Source organism: Psittacula echo, assembly GCF_963264785.1.
Source record: "Psittacula echo genome assembly, chromosome: 2".
Lineage (NCBI taxonomy): Eukaryota > Metazoa > Chordata > Aves > Psittaciformes > Psittacidae > Psittacula > Psittacula echo.
The window spans coordinates 76,949,036-76,967,162 of record NC_137737.1 but is presented as its reverse complement, the minus strand read 5'-3'; positions in this window follow the sequence as shown (position 1 = coordinate 76,967,162).

The following is an 18,127-nucleotide window of genomic DNA, read 5'->3' as shown; positions in this document are numbered from 1 at the left end:
ACCACTCTGGATACAGATACATCTTCTGCTCTGGGATTTTATACCTACTGTTTACCAACTAACCCATTTAAGTTAGGGAAGGACATTTGTAGCAGATAATGGAATGTGTCCAGTAATACTAGACTCCAAAATACCTGAAGATAAACACTGAGTATGAAATATTGGCTGTATTCAACAAAAAATACAGTACTCTGTTGTTGAAATGGTGATTATTTTCCTTTTCTAGGGTTTGGGATTTTTAATATTTTTGTATTGTTTTCATATTAAGTATTCTTACACCCAGATGTGACAAATACAGTGTGGCCTTTGGCTTGTAAGTAAATATTTTGCATTAAAGTGTTTTCTGATTTACTGCTTTTATTCTAAACTTAAGATAGAACATTCAGATAAAGAATAGAACATGATATTGTTTTTTTGTTTGATTTCTTTGGTTAAATCTTGGAGTTGGGTCATTTAAGGTGGTAAAATAATACAATAATAAGAATCGAGAGAATATAGCTTGCTGAAGTCCTGTATGTGGGGCTCAAACATCTTGTAAACTATTCTCTCATGTTCCTCTAAGTAGTTGCTTATGTAAGAAATTCATTATCAGCTCCTTTAAAATAAGAGCAAATTAAAGTAATAAATCTGTGGGATTTCCTAACAGGAATCCTTGTGAATTATCAGTAGTCTTGTAATCCTGAATTCCAGAGTAGTACTGCATATTCTTTGTAGGAGCTTTACTGCCTTCTCATTGATATGAAATGGCAGAAAGCCTAGATTCAGAGGTCACAGGAAGGATATTTGCAGAAATGTTTCTCTTACATTTCAAACACCTTTTTTCCTTTTCTCCAGCCTTTTCCTCATTATAATAGGATAATTTGTGATATGCATCTGGTACCTTCTTTTCTTGAGAAGTCATTATAATGCTTCAATTTCTAACCTTCAATTTATGTTCCATTGTGTCCTACTGAAATTATTTCCTATTGCACACATCCCCGAGTTCTGATACTTTTATTATTGTGCCCTTTTCAATTCACTAAGGACACCTTTACATTCTGACAGAAACATAATTCTCAAAACATAGGTGACCTAAATCTTAAAAAGAAATGTAGTATCATTTCCCAAGAAGATTTCTGTTTCATTCTCTGATCCTGGAAGATCATTCTTAAGTATCACAGATATGAAATGGTTATGAAATGAATTTCCCATGAAAGTGACCTCTCGCCCAGGAGAGATTAAACTTTTGCTTTATATGTATCATCCCTTCCGAGTGAGAATTATATCACAGTGCACTGGGAAACTATATTGGGACATGTTATTTTACATTACACTGGGATGGAAAAAGAACACTAAGACATACTTTAAAATGGATTAAATAATTTCTATTTCTGTTAGTATTTATGAACATAATATATCTAAAAATAATACAAGAAATGCTTGGAAATCATTTGACTTACAAATATTCCAGATTGCTAAGACTACAATACCAATGCAGACAACAAAAAATAATAATAAATATAGTTTTGTTTCTTTAGTTGTTCATTATAATGAAGTTCAGCACTGTGATCATGGGGTCTTATTTTTCCTGTGCATTTCTTTTTTGATTCACAGAACAAAGTCTTTTCTAAAAGTGGTCTATGTTCAAGTATGACCCTAAACTGCGTTCTGAACACCACTTGCCATTTGCATGATGTTTGAAAATTGAGCTGATTTTTTTTAGAGTTTTCTGTGATCGCAATGTCTGCTTCCAAACTAACTTGTTTGCAATACCATTCCAAAGTCCAAGTCTTGCTATCCGTATGGCAGAGATTAGGATACAAGAGGAAATTTGATACTCTATTACTGTCTTTGTATATCCACTAGGAGGGAAAAAATTCGTACTGATCACCAAGATGTGAGACTATTGATTTACCAGTTTAGGTTGTTTCTCAAGAAAAAATCCTCACATTGTAAGAAACTGAGTAAAAGATACAGGTAAATTAAGTTTAGGTTTATAAACTTGTATGATTAATGTTGTCTTAATTTGCTTACTAAATATATGCAAAGCATGCACATTTTATTACCAAGCAAAATTCCATATAGACTAAAGGTGCCATGTATTTGATGGAAGCGTTAAATGCAGACATTATTAGAGTATAATTTGGTGCATTCATTGTATTCCAAAATGTTTGTAGATTGTGAAGAAATTGGAACAGCAATGTAATTAAGTGGTCCATGCTTTCTGAATGCTTTACATGTAGCTCTAGTATAACAGAATTCAGAACTATACAATATTGGACATTGTTGTGGTTTAAGCCCAGCCGGTAACTCGGAACCATGCAGCCGCTCACTCACTCCCCGCCCCTGCTCCCGGAGGGATGGAGAGGAGAATTGAAAGAAGGTAACTCCCACAGGTTGAGATAAGAACAATCCAGTAACTAAGGTATAACACAAAACCACTAGTGCTACCACCAATAATAATAAGGAAAATAACAAGGGAAGAGAATACAACACCTCACCACCTGCCGACCGATACCCAGCCCAAGCTGAGCAGCGATCTGGGCCTTCCAGGTAACTCCTTCCAGTTTATAGTCATGGCGTGCTGTGGTATGGAATACCCTTTCTGTTAGTTTGGGTCATGTGTCCTGTCTCTGCTTCCTCTCGGCTTCCCCTCCTCCCTGGCAGAGCATGAGATTCAGAAAGTCCTGGTCAGACTAAACATTACTGAGCAACAACTGAAAACATCGGTATTATCAGCATCGTTCCCAGGCTGAAAGTCAAAACCACAGCACTGCATCAGCTACTAAGAAGAAGAAAAATGACTGCTACTGCTGAACCCAGGACAGTATCCACCCCTTATTCCATACCATTCACATCATGCTCAGATCACACATTTTTCAATATACCATAGATTTTGTCTCATATATATATATATATATGAGACAATATATATATGAGACAATATATATATATTGTTCCCAGGACAGACACAATGCGTGCCATGTTATTTATGGTATTCTTTAGACGTAAACCAGAATTTTTCTTCTCTGAAGTGCTCCCTGTTTCATTAGGGGGATTCTTAATGCAGTTGCTAAAGTAGAATTTAAACCAGACAAAATTTATTAACTTTATAGATATATATGACATCTGAGGAAAAAAAAAAATCTCCTCGCTCATATTTTGGGCAAACTTCAGAACTGTTAAAATGACCATGGAAAGAGGTGAACAAGAAATGGAGATGAATCCTGACACTTATTTTTATGATGAGCAGCTGTGTAAGATTCTGCATCTGCCAGTACATGTTTTGCTGAAGGAGGAGTTTTTAAAAACCAAACCAAACCAAACCAAAAAGAAACAAGCAAAAACCCCCTACCGCCTCTTACACATGTTTTCTTTTTCTGGATAAAGCCTCAATCATTTTACATCTTTTTGACTCTGCCTTTAAACATTGCTTTACTCTCTATAGTTAGTTAAGTGAAGGTGTTAAGAAGAACTGTTGGTACCTTTTCACCAAGTTAGCTGGATCCTCTGACCCTGGACTCTTTAAAATTAGTCAACATTTTCTGTGTACTTTGACTCCAGTACTAAGCACTTTTATAGACATAAATCCATAAGCATTGAACAGAGAAGATTCATGTCTGTGCTATTGCTGTCCTTTATATGGCTAGTGTTTGGCTGCTATTAGGATGAGTTAGAGTTGCATTTGGCTGTCAACCTGTTTCTAGAGAGTTGCTGGCTAGCTGTTTTTTACTGATTACTATTCCTGGGCAGAGGACTTTGGTTTTGTTCATTAAATTCTTGTTCACACATATTTCCGGTGTGAGTGAATTGCACCTTTGCCCTCCAGCATATCAGTTGCTCCCCCTAATTTGGTGTCACCTACAAACTTGAAGAGGGTGTAATGAGATAATTCATTCTGTCATCTGGGTTGTAGATAGCATTGGTGAAGAGTACTGGTCCCTTGTTAGGGCAAGCATTGAAGCTTGAAGAACCCCACTCAGCTGACTGCTAGACAGACACTGAAATGGCTCTCTGAATCTTATGATGGCTCTCTGAACCTTATGATCTCTGTTTTCTCCGTACCTTGTAGTCTGCCCGTGCAATCCATATCTCCTCAGTTTGGCTAAAAGAACACTGTAAGAGATCATACTGAAATATCTTTTTTCAAGTCAAAATAAGCAATACAGAGTAACAACCTGCCTTTCCCTCATCCAGTTAGTCGTCTTATAACATAAGGCAATAAGGTGAGTCAGATACAGGATTTGTTCTTGGTAAATCTGTGTGGCTGCTTCCGCGTCCTTCATGTGCCTAAAAATGGCTTTGAGGCTGCCTGTAATCTTCTTGGGGATGGAGGTGTGGCTAAGTGATCGTATATTCCAACATTCTTCTCTGTTCTTCTAGAGTCTGGGGTCTTTCTTGTCCTGTTAGTTTCCCTATCTTTCCTCAAGATCTTAAATTCTTCCATATGAATTTCACAACAGCATAGATTGGCTATCACAACACCCCTTATCAGTTCTTTGTATGTAGTAGAGCACCTTCTTAGTTGGCTTACAGCTACTTTCTTGGGGTGGGAAGTGAAGGGAAATGCAACATGCTTTTGAAAACTTCTGGATTGCTTCTGCTGCACAGTATTGGTTTCTTGGTAAATATCAGAGTGATTAAAGTCCCCTGTGAGAACCAAGACATGTGACTGGAACATCTTCCAACTGTCTGAATAATGCTTTGCCTTTCTACTTTCTGGACAGCTGCCAGAGCTTTGCATTAACAACAGCTCCCTCCCTGACTTCTCACAGACCCTGTTTCAGATTTATCATGCCATAGGACAGCTCCACATATTTTTGTTTCTTTATGTAGAATGCAACAATCTTTCTTCCCTTTTTTCCAGAAAATTTTGTATCCATCTGTCTCACAACTCCATTCATAAAAATTATCCCATCTTGCCTTTTTCATTTTCTGTCCCAGTTGTATCAGGTATTATATCTGACCCTTGCCAGCAGCCTGCAAATCTTTGAAGGCAATTGTGTATTTGTAGAAGCCGAAGCCCTTTGTTAACTGCAAAACCATGTGTTGCCTGACAGAATGTATCTGGTTCTGCTGTAGCCTTTCTCTTTGATTTCATTGGGACTCTTCCATAGAACCCTATCCTCTTCACCTGAGTCCTCAGTCGTATAACTGCCCTTGACCTTATTAGTCTTCCTGTGCAGAACTGTTCATGCCTATGTGGTTGTAACAGTGGGCAACAGGAAGAAGCAGTTTGTTAGTTAGCTGAGTTCCAACAGTCTCTGCAAGGTTGAGGATCCAGGCCCTGGACAAACACTAAATCTCGTTGAAACAGAAAGTGGGATATGAAGATTGGCTTTTGTGCAAGGCTGCACCTCTTTCTGCATACTGACAAATGTTTACAGCCATTTTTTATTTAAATATGTACACATTCTTATCAAGTTAACCAATTATTTCACTGATCCTAGTGAAAATAAACCCATTTACAAGATCTGATTTTTCTTGCCATGCCTCCCAAATAGAAAATGTGTTTTCTCCCACAGTTCTCCTTAAGGAACTGAATGTCGTCTTTCCCGTGACTGGAGACTTCTTTGACTAGAAATAACTTTATGAAAATTATTTTTGGGAATGATGAATTGTTTCTTACTGTTTACACTGTTCATATGCCAGTCTTGCAGACAAAATGACATCTTTGGTATTTCAGAGATTGTTGTTTCAATCCAAGACTCCTAAAATGTAATGGCTGTTCTTCCTTGGAATCTTTTACTCTATTGCAGCTTATACAATGGTATAAAAAGCATATCTTGTTTCCTGACACTTCAGTAAAAGTGCAGCTTGGCCTAGAAGTTTGAATTAAAAGGTAACTGAGTTTCAGGCATAATAAGTATGAAGGGCCAGTTTTTGTGATTCATATTGGCCCAGACTTCTGTTTGATGTTGGTGGAAGCTTAGGGAGATAAAGGAATGAAATTTTAGACCTTGTGCTACTTAGCTATCTGCATTTGAATATTTTCCTGTAAGTAAGAGGTCTTTCAATCTGTTTAGGTAGCAGAATAACTGGACTGAACTTGTCTGCCTACGGAGCTTTGAATTCTCTGCCTTTTGGAAAATGTCTGGTTCTTTTAGCAGGTGAAGTAAAGACTTGGCTTCCTATAATCAGGAATCAGCCTCAGAGTTTTAGCTCTTGATCCTAAGTAAGTGGCTTAAAAGGCAAGAAAGTAAGAAGTCTTTAAAAGTAAATTTTTAATGGGAAAGACTAGAATATTCAGACACTCTGTCCCCATTCTGCTGTCACTGAGTCTTGTTTAGGCTTTTGTGAGCTGAATTAGGAAAAGGAATCCTTCTGGGAATAGATTAAAAGTCAGAAAATTAATTCTAAAATAATTATTTCAAGAATACTGTTTAACCACCCTTTTTTTTTTTTTTTTCTTTTTTTTAAATTAGGACAGATGAGGAATAGCTACGCTATTCTCTGAAACTGTACTTCTGTGTCCGAGACTGGAATTTGCCTCACTGTTTTTAAGCAGAAAATGACCACTTCTTTAACCAGCTCTACAAAACCACTCTGTTAGTCTTCAAACACTGACTTATATTCCAGCTACATAATATTCCCACTACAAACTTTGAAAGAAAACTACTCTTGTAACAACTTTTTCTTTTTTTATACTCAGTTACCTCTGTTAGCTCAACCAAATACCCTGTAGATAAGCCAGATCATTTCTACAGTCATGGTACAAGAATGTCTCCCCCACTGTTCACTTACAAATATTGTGAGAAAGAATTATCTATAAAAAGAAACCTGAAATCCACAGATTTTCAAATGGAAAGTGAGTGTCAAGACTGATATGTATACAAAAGCTAACTGTTGTATGAGTCCTGTTAGCTACAGAAGTTGAATGATGAGCTGGTTTTCCAGGAGATTTCCAGGAATTTGTTTTGTCTACCCAAAGAATCAACCATCGTCATTTTCTTATAGTGTGCAATGGCTATGGTTTTTTTTTAATTCTAGGTGATTAAGGACTTCAGACCATCAAGATGCTTACTTAATATCTGTAATGTTTTTCTTCTAGTTGACTTAGCTTTTCCCAGAAATATGGCAGGCTTGATCCTGTTTGTTAGAACACTGTTGTGTGTTAAAAACTCTCTTTTAGAAGCTGTAGATCATTCTTGCAGTCAGTCACAAAAGTAAGATCTGAAAGACCTGATGCCCACTAGTTTGCAGGTAATAATTGATCTTTAGTGAATAGTTATCAATCTAATTACTAAAAACTGCATTAACTTTTATAGGCTAGGTAGTTTGTAGAGCTTATTCTTTACCCTGAAAAACTACAGATTACTTCATATGTGATTCTTCTGTTAAATTTTTTTTGGGATAGCATCTGTGTTCTGTTTGTCTATGAAGCTTTCATATTATATATGCAAAGTTAAAACTTGATTGGATACTGGAGTTTATAGAAAGCTTCGCTGTCAAGAAGGCCATTATATACAGTATAGCTAGTGGGACCGTATATTTCATGAGATAGTCTTCAGATGCTATATGTCAGTTCTGTGATATTAAATATTTTTTTCAATTACTATTTTTAAAGTAATCATCATGAAAGTTGGAAGTAAGCAGGTGTCTGTGTTCTGTTTATGGTTGGAAGTAACTTGCAGGTATCCAGGAAGTGGGGAAAAAATGTGCCTTTAGCAGTAAAAAATGCCATTATATGCCAGTTTATTAGGTTGGAATGTTTCCAGAAGGTTATAATGGCATCTTTCTTAACTATAACGAGGAAGTTTTGATACCTCATTTGAGAGGTTTGGTTATTTTGATATCAAGTGATTGCCAACCTATGGAATTTTGATAAAATACATCTAAGGGACTCTTCATTAGAGACTGTAGCAATAGGACAAGGGGAAATGGGTTTAAATTTAAACAGGGGAAGTTCAGCTTATATATAAGGAAGACGTTCTTTACTGTGAGGGTGGTGAGGCACTGGAATAGGTTGCCCAGGGAAGCTGTGAATGCTCCATCCCTGCCAGTGTTCAAGACCGGGTTGAACAGAGCCTTGAGTGACATGGTTTAGTGTAATGCGTCCCTGCCCATGGCAGGGGGATTGGAACTAGATGATCTGAAAGTCTTTCCCAATCCTAAGCATTTTATGTGACCACAATATTACAAATAGAAATTATTTGGATATGAGTGAATTGATTATTCAGTGGTGAAAGGCACTTAATGTGCTGTAAAATATATGAATATGTAAGATAGATGACATAATATATGAAGTAGATTTAAGAAATAGAGGTTTTGACATTTTTCCATAGAGTGATACCCCTCCATCTTTTTCTGCTGTTCTAAGGAGTTTTGTGTAAGATTTATTATAAAGAATGCTGTCTTGATTTTGGACATTTTCATTATAATGTCTCTTAGTCTATGACTTGACATTAATTGTTAATAATTTTACAGTGTCATACATATTGAAAGTAACTGTAATGGAGTACTTAAGCCTTATCTAATAAGGCTTGTAGGGAAACAACAGCAGACAAACCATAGGAATTCTATTTGGTAATCTATCTAATACATGTATCTCTTGGATACTAAGGTTTTACCATTTGGTTAAATATACTACCAGGTTTGAGAATTCAGTCCTTCTTACAAGATCTATGTTTTGATCTTAAGCTTTGGGTGGTGAGTTTAAGATTATTTAAGATCCAAACATGATTTTTAGTGTTAAAAACTTCGTGAAAATCAAAGATTAAAGTGGACTGAATAGCTCCTGAATTTTGAATAATTGTCTTCTGTTAGTTATTCTGGATTTTTTTATTTTAGCTGAATGAGGAGTAGAACGCCGGTCTTAATATAGAAAGATGGAGATCCAGGAACCAAGAACAACAGCAGGACAGTGATTAGGGAGGAGAGAACTGTCTTGTTTTCTGGCAAATGTCTTCTAGATTGCACACACTCTGGAAAGCAGTAGAATCATCGTTTCAGGGAGTAGAATCTTATATTGAAACTTGCATTTTTCTGTTGAAAACAGTGGAGATGATGTGGCTTAATAAAGGACTAAAGTGTCTAGATGTGTTATAACTGGAGACAAGATGTCTGATTGGAATGACCAGCAAGGAAGCAGTCAAAGAGAAGAAACCATTGAATCCCATTACGCCAATCATAACTGACAGGGGAAAAGCTCAGTTAGGTCTACAAAGAAGTCTTTGTGTTTCTTAAGAATGGAAGGAAAATTTTTCTAGTTTGAATGCTAGAAAAAAAGGTTTATTCAGAAAATATGTTGTAAAGTTAAGATGAATGATCTGATATAAATGTATAATTTCTCTTAAGACTCTAAACAGACCAAAAAAAAAAATCACAACCTAGGAATTTTCCATTTATACTGAATGAAGACACTTCTTGTGGTACTCTTAATCATGCTAATACCTGAATGATGAATTGTCATGGAATTTGCATAAACATCAATATAAGAATATATTGAATTATCAAAGTAAAGTCCAAAATATGTCTCCAAAGGGCAGTTAGTCTTTATCTATATTAAAGTAAATAACATGTTTTTCTCCTTCCCATCTGAAGGTGAAAAAGTAACTAAGAATGCTTCCAAAACTATATCCAAGACTTAATCTTCCTTGACCTGCTCCCTCATCTTTTTTTCTTTAGCTTTAGGCAGAGGAGGAGGAGAATTTAAACTCTCACATTATAGTACTTGTGTGTGCGTGTTTGTCGTGGTTTAAGCCCAGGCCGTAAATCAGAACCGCACAGTCTACTTCCCCCCCCCCCCCCCTTTCTTCCCTCCGCTCCTGGAGGGATGGGGAGGAGAATCGAAAGAATGCAACTCCCACGGGTTGAGATAAGAACAGTTTAATAACTAAGGTATAACACAAACCACTAGTGCTACCACCAATAATAATAATGATAAAGGAAATAACAAGGGAAGAGAATACAACCGCTCACCGACCGGTACCTCAACCCCACCCTGCAGTGATCCAGCCCTTCCGGACACTCTCAGTTACCTCCCTGGGCATGACGTGCTGTGGTATGGAATACCTCTTTGGCTAGTTTGGGTCAGGTGTCCTGTCCCCACTTCCTCCCGGCTTCCCCTCCTCCCTGGCAGAGCATGAGACTCACAAAGTCCTTGGCCAGTCTAAACATCGGTGTTATCAGCTCCGTTCCCAGGCCAAAAGTGAAAACCACAGCACTGCACCAGCTACTAAGAAGGAGAAAAACTGACTGCTGCTGCTGCTGAACCCAGGACAGTATCCACCCCTTATGCCATACCATTCACGTCATGCTCAGATCCCACATTTTCTATATACCCTCACTCTCATCTCAGTGCACTGTTATCTTAGTGCACGGACCAATCCCTATAAAGCTGCTGAGTCCATTCTGTCCATGATGGTGGTCTCCATCTCTTGTAACAGTCTTTCAGAGCAGGAGAGGCCGTGTCCAGTGTTGGATCGCTGCCCGCTGATACTGATCGCCCCCCCACTGCAGAACTTGTCCGGTTCTACCAAAGTTCACTCTCTGCTGGGATGACAGCCGGAGGGAAGCCAGGGCCAGTCACCGATGCCCTGCAGACCTCTAGCTGATGGGCTATAGCAGGCAACAGCATACAATTGAGTTCATTGTCTGTTTTCCCCTAAAATCAAATCCCCTTGAGGTACGCATCGGACTTCCCCATCTTCCTGCATTACACCCCAAGTATATCCAGGTCCCTGAGCAAAAGCAATCCCATGAGTGGGTTTGCCTTTACCTGAAGCAGGGATAACCCAGACTGTCTTCCCCAGCAAATTCTTCATGTGCACCACAGGAATTTTGTCCCCCTCTACAATATGTAAAAGTTCTGACTGGGCTGGGCCAGCCCTGTTGGCACATCCTCTGGTGTTGACCAACCAGGTGGCCTTTGGTAAGTGTGTATCCCAATGCTTGAAAGTTCCCCCACTCATTGCTCTCAATGTAGTTTTTAACAGCCCATTGTACCGTTCGATTTTCCCAGAGGCTGGTGCATGGTAGGGGATGTGATATACCCACTCAATGCCATGCTCTTTGGCCCAAGTGTCTATAAGGTTATTCCAGAAATGAGTCCCATTATCTGATTCAATTCTTTCTGGGGTGCCATGTCGCCACAAAATCTGGTTCTCAAGGCCCAGGATAGTGCTCCGGGCAGTGGCATGGGGCACAGCGTATGTTTCCAGCCATCCGGTGGTTGCTTCCACCATGGTAAGCACATGGCGCTTGCCGTGGCGGGTTGGTGGGAGTGTGATATAATCAATCTGCCAGGCCTCCCCATATTTATACTTCAGCCATCGTCCTCCATACCAAAGAGGTTTTAACCGTTTGGCTTGTTTAATTGCAGCACACGTTTCACACTCATGAATAACCTAGGCAATAGTGTCCATTGTTAAGTCCACCCCTCGATCACGGGCCCATCTATATGTTGCATCTCTGCCCTGATGGCCTGAAGTGTCATGGGCCCACCGGGCCAAAAATAATTCACCTTTATGTTGCCAATATAAATCCATCTGAGCCACTTCAATCTTAGCAGCTTTATCCACTTGTTGGTTGTTCTGGTATTCCTCAGTGGCCCGACTCTTGGCTACATGGGCGTCTACATGGCGTACCTTCACCACCAGGTTCTGCACCCGGGCAGCGATATCTTGCCACAGTGCAGCAGCCCAGATGGGTTTACCTCTGCGTTGCCAGTTGCTCTGCTTCCATTGCTGCAACCACCCCCACAGGGCATTTGCCACCATCCATGAGTCAGTATAGAGATAAAGTACTGGCCACTTTTCTCGTTCAGCAATGTCCAGGGCCAGCTGGATGGCTTTCACCTCGGCAAACTGACTCGATTCACCCTCTCCTTCAGCAGTTTCTGCAACTTGTCATTGAGGACTCCATACGGCTGCTTTCCATCTCCGATGCTTTCCCACAATACGGCAGGACCCATCAGTGAAGAAGGCATACTGCTTTTCACTTTCTGATAGTTTATTATGTGGTGGGGCCTCTTCAGCACGCATCACCTCCTCCTCTGGTGACATTCCAAAATCTTTGCCCTCTGGCCGGTCCATGATGACTTCTAGAATGCCTGGACGACTGGGATTTCCTATTCGAGCTCATTGTGTAATTAGTGCAGCCCATTTACTCCATGTCGCATCGGTTGCATGATGTGTAGAGGAGACCCTGCCTTTGAACATCCAGCCCAGCACGGGCAACCGGGGAGCCAGGAGGAGCTGTGCTTCAGTGCAAATCACCTCCGAAGCAGCTCGAACCACTTATATTGTCGTCTAACCCCAGACAAAACCCAAACCCGACTCTGCTTAACTCTTGAGGTCAGACGTAATGGTTGTGGACAAAACACACTCTGTATGCGTGCCAACATGGTGACCCCCATCACAATCAGCAAACAGGTCTCAACAATATTAAAAGGCCATTCAAAAACTTCAAAACTCTCAAACGATGCTGTAAACGGTCTGGGAGGGGCACTGGGAGGGTAAGAGAATGTCTCCTTCATAGGTTGACCACCCAGGAAGGAGAAAAAAGATGTATAGTTGCTAAGCATTTGTATTATATACTTCCCAAAGTATAAAGGTGGTGGCCACACTGGGAACATAAGCCAGATCAGTTTCATGATCAATTTTTCTATTGTATTACAAGTCATTACCATAAAATACAATGAGATAATAACCTTAGCCCAAGCCCCACACTTGAAAAACACTAACACAGCAAATACCGGCTCTAAGTAAGCTACGGCATATTGAGACTGTGAGATCAAAAACAACAACTTTGAGAGCCAATAAATCAGCATTGTGACGAGTGGCTATTAATCCAAAACACTGAACGCTTATCACAAATACGATTAGACGCACTCTGGTCAGATCTGTCGTTATCTCAACCCTTCATGCCCCACGTTGGACGCCAAAAAGAACTGTCGTGGTTTAAGCCTAGGCCGTAAATCAGAACCACGAAGTCCACTTCCCCCCCCACCTTTCTTCCCTCCGCTCCTGGAGGGACGGGGAGGAGAACCGAAAGAATGCAACTCCCACGGGTTGAGATAAGAACAGTTTAAGGTATAACACAAACCACTAGTGCTACCACCAATAATAATAATGATAAAGGAAATAACAAGGGAAGAGAATACAACCGCTCACCGACCAGTACCTCAACCCCACCCTGCAGTAATCCAGCCCTTCCGGACACTCTCAGTTACCTCCCTGGGCATGACGTGCTGTGGTATGGAATACCTCTTTGGCTAGTTTGGGTCAGGTGTCCTGTCCCCGCTTCCTCCCGGCTTCCCCTCCTCCCTGGCAGAGCATGAGACTCACAAAGTCCTTGGTCAGTCTAAACATCGGTGTTATCAGCTCCGTTCCCAGGCCAAAAGTGAAAACCACAGCGCTGCAACAGCTACTAAGAAGGAGAAAAACTGACTGCTGCTGCTGAACCCAGGACAGTGTTTTGAGGATTTGTTTGGGTTTTTTTTAAATAAGACAAAAGCTGAAGAATCACTGAGGAAACCTGTTTGAAATTGAAATTGCTAATGAGAAGTGACCATCTTAGGCACGTGGGCAGGAGCAGCTCTCAGACTAAATGAGTATGAGCATGGATGCAGAGAGGACAAAATGTTTCCGCAATCTTACAGCATACTGAAGTGAAATATATTTGGTCAAAATTAAGTCCATTTGTATTGTAATCTTGGTTCATATATAGATTATAGAAGAGCAGCCCTCAGGTCAATTTGCAAGCTAATCAGGGTCAGAGAAATAATTGAAATGTGTGCATGAAATTAAGGAGCTGGGCAATGAAAATAGACAAACTATAGTGAGATATCGAATCTCATATGGAAAGAATCATATATTTCTAAGGCTGTAGACAGACAAGAATGGATAATATTTATAGGGCACAATCCATGTGGGGGTAAAATAGTGTTGTTAAAATAAAATGAAGCTATATTTGTCATTTTTTATGTATGTGTTAGATCCCCAAAAAGCAATCTCAGTTAGACATCTCTGTAGCATGAGACAACCTCATAATTGTAATTCCAGTTTCTTAAGTTTTCATAAGACTTTCTATTATATTTAAAAGACTCTCCTGTCAATCAACAGTATCCAGATGCCTTTTTGAGGAGAAAATAATGTGCAAAGGAAACGGTAGATTGCTTTTTCATGAGAAAACTGTGTATTTAATTAAATTCTTAAGGTATCATTAATGTATCTGTTTTATGGAAGTACCACAGAATTTATTCATAGTATTTGCATAGCTTTCAAAGAACGAACTTGTGTCTTTTAAACTGTGGATTGGAAGGTCTACTTATGTTCAGTGTAGTGTTGTTGAAAGTTCTCTGAATTGCTATGAAATTAGTTTAATTTTGTGGATTTTAAAGAATCAGAAGTCAAGAAGTTAGACTGGTTTGGGAATTCATCTAAATTTCTCATGACTTGGTCGAGCTTTAGGGATCAATCCAGCTCGCAATATGCCTTCAAAGTCTCACTTAGAAGGACCAGGGCTTATAAAAATAACCCATGGACTTTGACTTGCAGAAAAAGGTTTATACATTTAAGTTTAGAAGTGATGTAATGTTGAACAACATTTGTCCAATGGGACCATCAGTGTTAAGAATTAATGAGATATGAAGGTAAAGAATAGGGAAAGAGAAGGAAATGTAAAAAAAACTAATTTGCTGTCTTAAAAAGAAGAGCTTGAAATCAACCTGATTTCTAGCAGGATAAAAGCTAATAATTAAGAATAATTAATACTCTTCTCCTTATAGGGTTCTCAGAGAAGAACTGTTGTCCTGGGTGTGAAAACCCACTAAGATGGGTCATAGGGGGAGAGAGGGAAGTAGATCCCAAAACGCCTTGATAATTGAAGGCTGTTTAATTTCCTAAAGGCGTGTGAGACTCATGATAGGATGCAGAAGGAAGGCCATTTTCGGTTTCTGTAATAAGTAGTGTAGAAAGTTTTAAGGGGATTGTGGGACTGTGAGAGACTTAATATGAGTAAAAGAAGCTGGAGAAAGGAAGAAATCTGGGGGAACTGCGACAAGAAGCACGGGAAAATGGAGAGACAGGAGGAGGTAAGATAGGAAGGAAAATAAGTTCAGTGTAAACATCTGGTCAATAAGTTTATCTGGCTAAGCACTGCATCTGATCATCAGAGTCTGTCATATCTGCATGTTAAGAGTTATTCCTGTCTTCTGCAGTGAGAGAACTGTCTATTCTTTTTATTTGTGCATTGAGGTCTGTATGCCAGTAACTGTAGAGTGTGAAAGTTTCCTATGTGTGTGTACTTCACTAGTTAATTTCAAGCCAACTTAGCTGCTGAGTAGGATAAGAGGTCTTGGCAGAGAGGTACCGGAGAGATAGTAGGTTTGGGGGCCAGACAGTGAAGAGATGAGCAGAATAAGATTCAGCTACATTCAGCTGGCCAGGTGGTCCTTTCAATTTCTGGGGCAGACTGTCTGACAGTTAGCTTCTGAGAAATCCATGTGTCTAGGCCAACTACGACAGGGTAAGTGAAGTGTGTAAGTATAAACTTAGTTTATACTTCCTTAAAGGAAGTCTGAGTAGCAGCAAGAGGAGTGTATCTGCAAACCCTGAGGGCTTCTACAACCAGGTGTTAGCAAGTGGGGTGATCAGAGGATCTGGGGCTAGCTACAGAATAAATCTGGTTTCTAATGCCATCTGCATATATATATATATATACACATGTATTATATATGTATATGTAGAGAGAGGGTCATCTAGCAACATCCATCCCGATCTGTAGAGGAGAAGCACGGTCAAGCATCTGTGCTATTTGTTTTTGAGTGCTGTCTGTTTTCAGCTCATGCTGATCTGTGATTGGTTTTGTGCATGCACATGCCTGCTGGGTGGGATGTATGTTCAGGTACAGAAATTGATGTTACTGCTATAATCTTCCCACTCATAAAATAGACAGTAATGACAATTAACAGTAGTAAAGAGTAGTAAAGGAAATATGGGAGGAAAAAAACCCACAAACAACTATAGGTTACCACTGTTATTAAATGTAGGTGAATCAAACAGGTTGTGAATATATGTATATTGAATGTCAGAAAGCCTCCTGATAATGGCTGTGTTCAGAGGTAATGATGCAACACTCTCCACTGTACAAGGTATTCAGTTCAGTTATAATGCTCTCAAAAAATACAGGAACCTTGCATAGCTGGTCTGTAGTCAATTTAGAAAAGTGAGTTTATCAGTGTAAAACTTTATCTTCCAGATGAACTAATTTGGCCAGATAGATCCTATGTGAGGTCAGTGATTTAGAATTTTTTTTTATTTCCTTCTTTAGTTGCAAATTTACTTTGCAAAATCTTATGTATTTATCCTGACTTATGCAAGAACAGAATAAGTCTTATGTTCTAGCTTCTCTCAAGTGCTAGAGCACTTCTGGATGCATTGTGCCATGGCAAGGGTGCAAGTAGAATTATAAATCTGTTTCCAAACTATTTCTATGCCTCAAACTTGTGTTCATAATTACTGAAAGCAACTGATGTTGACACTCCTGTATCATGAAACTGAACAAATAGACGCATTATCTTCAAACGTCTAAAAAAAAATATAAAATTAACCTAACTTTTTGCAGTTTTTCTGCTTTGTTATTTTAATTATATCTTCACTCTATATCAAATGAACTCCAATCCAAGGAAGGTACCCATACTGTGAAGTAAAATTTTGGTTTGGTGAATGTTACTACTAACAGACAACACAAAGAAACTGCTCAAGGCAGCCAGCTGAAGTTAAAGCAATACCTCACATGAACTTAGTTTTCTTTCTGTGTGAACAGAGCTCACACAAAAAACGATTGGGTTCTATCAATAGTGAGCGGACTAGAAAGAGATAACAAGTTTTTATTTCCCTATTTTGTAATCTTTAAAGTTTCTGACTTAGTGTTTGAGTACTGTTGAGCAGGATCTTGGAAGAACAAGGAAATGAATGGCCACAGCCACTATTTCTCTTCAAACAAACAGAAAATACTTTTTTTAAGTGTTCTGAACTGTACCCACACTCCTGCACAAAAAGCAATGCAAAAATGCTTTCTGATTTGCTGCAGATAACAGATGGTGCGAAAGAAGTCTGTTATACATAATATTCAGCTGCCAAATCTCTTCTTATAAAAGGACTGAATAAATATCCAGTGCAGATGATATTTTATGAAACAGGTAATCTCCCTAAAATAGAATTTTTTTAGAGCTTTCCATTTCCTGTAAGTATATAAATGTAAACAAAGTCAGAAAAATATATTTCAGCTCTGTTTCATGGAGAGGGACTATATGAGCTATTTTTTTAAGCATTTTTAATTTTTTCTCTAAGTTAAGTAGAAAACGTGATGAAGATTTAGATGCAATATTAGAGTCTTTGAGTTCCTGTCCTGGTTTAGCAGTAGCAGTCATTTTTTCTCCTTCTTAGTAGCTGGTATAGTGCTGTGTTTTGACTTTTGGCCTGGGAATAATGCTGATAAAGCCGATGTTTTCAGTTGCTGGTCAGAATGTTTACCCTGACCAAGGACTTTGTGAGTCTCATGCTCTGCCAGGGAGGAGGGGAAGCCGGGAGGAAGCGGGGACAGGACACCTGACCCAAACTACCCAAAGAGGTATTCCATACCACAGCACGTCACGCCCAGGATGTAGAACGGAGAGTCACCTGGAAGGGCTGGAACACTGCAGGGTGGGGGAGAGGTACCGGTCGGTGAGCAGTTGTATTCTCTTGCCTTGTTATTTCCTTTATCATTATTATTGGTTGTAGCAGTAGTGATTTGTGTTATACCTTAGTTATTAAACTGTTCTTATCTCAACCCATGGGAGTTGCATTCTTTCGGTTCTCCTCCCCGTCCCTCCAGGAGTGGAGGGAAGAAAGGTAGGGGGGGAAGTGGACTGCGTGGTTCTGATTTACGGCCTGGGCTTAAACCATGACAGTTCCATATTGTTCCTTTCCTTATCGACCACCTTTTTTTTTTTACTGTATCTCATAGAACACTGTTTAGGGTTTGGTGGGTTTTTTTGGTTTCAGGGGTTTTTGTTTGTTTGTTTGCTTTTTTGTTGCTGTTTTTGTTCTTGTTTTTGTTTTCCTTGCTAGATTCTTCCTATCTTAAATACTTTTTAATGGGGGTTAAGAAGCTTGTCATTATGACCAGACTTCTCCAACTGGAGAACGATGGTGCTGAC